Source organism: Solanum pennellii, chromosome 6, assembly GCF_001406875.1.
Source record: "Solanum pennellii chromosome 6, SPENNV200".
NCBI lineage: Eukaryota > Viridiplantae > Streptophyta > Magnoliopsida > Solanales > Solanaceae > Solanum > Solanum pennellii.
Window position 1 is genome coordinate 5,285,509 of NC_028642.1, and position 2,742 is coordinate 5,288,250.

The 2,742-nt window shown below is 37.8% G+C and overlaps 1 pseudogene; it reads left to right on the forward strand.

Annotated features, from left to right (window-relative positions):
* The window catches only part of LOC107021996, an 8,669-nt pseudogene extending 6,176 nt beyond the window's left edge, over positions 1-2,493 (forward strand).
* The last annotated feature ends 249 nt before the right edge of the window (positions 2,494-2,742 follow it).

Consider the following 2,742-nt stretch of genomic DNA (forward strand, 5'->3'; position numbering starts at 1 on the left):
GGTTTCTCATTTTTTTGGGGCCGAACCTGATCTCCTGGTGTACAAAAAAACAACCCAAGGTCTCTCGGTCCTCGACTGAAGCTGAATACCGCGCCCTTGCTCTTCTTGCTGCTGAGACCATGTGGGTCACATATATTCTTCGCGAACTCCGCGCCACTCACACTGTTCCTGCTCTCTATTGTGACAACAAATCAACCATCTGTGTGGCCAAGAATTCCGTCCTACACATCAGAATGAAGCATGTTGATACCGATTGTCTCTTTGTTCGCGATGAAGTTCAGGCCGGCACCATGACTGTGTAGTATGTACCCACTGAAGAACAACCGGCTGATATTCTCACCAAGCCTCTCCCGAGTCGACAGCACGATTACCTCAGTTCCAAGCTTCCGTTCGCTTCCGCTCAGCTCAGCTTGAGGGGGTATAATAACAGATAGTATTAAATAATAGTATTAAATAATATTAGTATTTACTGTGTACTAATCCTAGTCCTATTAGGATTAGTACTCCTTAATCCTAGTCCTATTAGGATTAGTACTCCTTCCTATATCTCCTATATATATCTCCCATGTATTCCCTTATTAGGTCAACACTTCAATACAATCAATATTCCTTCACATATGCTAGCAACTAAGCCCCAGACAGGAGGTGGACGTCTCAATCTGAACCAGCCTTGTCTACCAAATTACATCGAGAAGGTAGCATGTTGAACTAGAGTATCCTTAATTAAGGAAATTGTCTAAATCATTGGTAAAAATCATTTTTCACATGATTGTTTCTTGAATCTTGATGGCCAAAAAAACAGATTTGCTAAATTTTATTTTGCTACTAAGCCGTTTATATCGAAAGTACTACTGGTGCTTGCTATTCTTTCTTTTGAATGCTTGTTCTATCATTTTTGTTTTTTCTTACCACTATTCTCATAATTTCTTGGTCTTCCGTTTCAGTTATCACCTATTCTTTTTTCTTCTTCGCTATTACATTATTTCATTGTTGTTTCTGTTCTTCTTATTTTGTATGTTGTGTACTGCTCTCTGTTTCACATTGTTTTGTTGTTGTTACTGCTCTCCTCTGTATTTCCTTCTTAAAACTGTTTGGAAATGATTTATTTAAGCAACCTCTCTATCACTACTAGGTAGAGGTAAGGATCTTCTACCTTCACTGGCCCCACTTGTGGGTTACATCGGGTATGTTGTTATTATTATGGTTCGGGATAATGCACAAGTACCCCCTCAACCTATGCGCGAAATCTTAGAGACACATTTATGTTATACTAAGGTCTTGTTAGCCCCCTGAACTTATTTTATTAATAATTTTTTATCTCTTTTTGACCTACGCGACACTATATTGTGGGCCCAACGCTCATTGACTTTTTTTTAAGCTAGTGCCACATAGGCCAAAAAGGGGTAGAAAATTACTTATAAAATAAGTTTAGGAGGGTAATAGGACCTTAGTATAGTATAAGTGTGTCTCTGAAATTTCGGGCGTAGGTTAAGGGGATATTTGTGCATTTTCCCTTATGGTTCTGTTGTTTCGTTTGCAATTTGGAGAAATAACAGATTCCCTGCTGTTATAAACTAACAGATTCTCTTCGGCGATAATTTCTCAAAATCGATGGCCAGAATTACGGATGCCGAGATCTGTAAAGAAGTGATCTCACTTTTGGTGAAACTTTCAAGTGGTTGGCGTACATCAGAAAAGCACAGCATGCTCAGCTACAGTAATGGGAGTTCGTGTAAACTATTGGAGATCTACAGTGTCAGGCACCTTAAGTTAATTTGGACCATCGATGTTCTGTTAGAGAATTCCTTATACTTCCAAGTACTAAGATTCTGGGATATTTTACCAGTATTTCAAATACCAAACTTGGTAAAGGACCTTGACATCCGTTTTGGTAACTATGCTGTGTACATGATGAATCTTTGCAAATGCTAGCATGTGGAGCGGTAAGACTCATCTTAGTTCTTCCTCTCATCTGAATTGCTATCTTTGTATGTTCATAAAAATATTAACACCTTGGGATCATTGATGTTCTGACTTCACAAGTTCTTTTTCTGTAGAAATTTTATACTTCCAATGACTTGGCCAATTGATGGAAATTATGCCTCAAAAATCAGCTCAACACAGAGTGAAGCAGACCAGAACTTGACATGTCAACCAGTAGTTATGTGTTTGAGGTACAAATCAGGATCCTCAAGATGTACCGAGCGAGTCTAGCATGAATACCTTAGTTGTACGGATTCTCCACTTTTGATGCCGCACCCGTCTCAAATTCTCCAAAAATACACTACTTTTGGCGAATTCGACACGCACCCGTCGACATTTATGAAGAGTCCGAGCAACATAGGACTGTATACTAGAGGTTTATTTTATAAGGGAAAATACTTCATCTTGAATAAGACAACAGAAGTTTCTGGTTTATACTTGCTTTTTAGTGTGTCATTCTTACAATAATGTGATTTTCTATTTATGTTTTAGCACAGATGATATGTATAGCTACCAACAATGATTTTCCTTATAGATATCAGACTAATCTAGTTACTAACTTTGGATTGTTACCAGTACCGTACCCTACCAATTACAAAAAAGAAAAAATTTAAATTTCAAACATATTTTTATCACTACTCAAAACCACCCCGCCCCCAATCATACAAATAAATAAAAACTTTAAAATTTATTTTTGAAAAATATTTCAATTTTAAAGAGTTTTACCTCACCCAATCCATTCCCCTACTACCGCCTCCC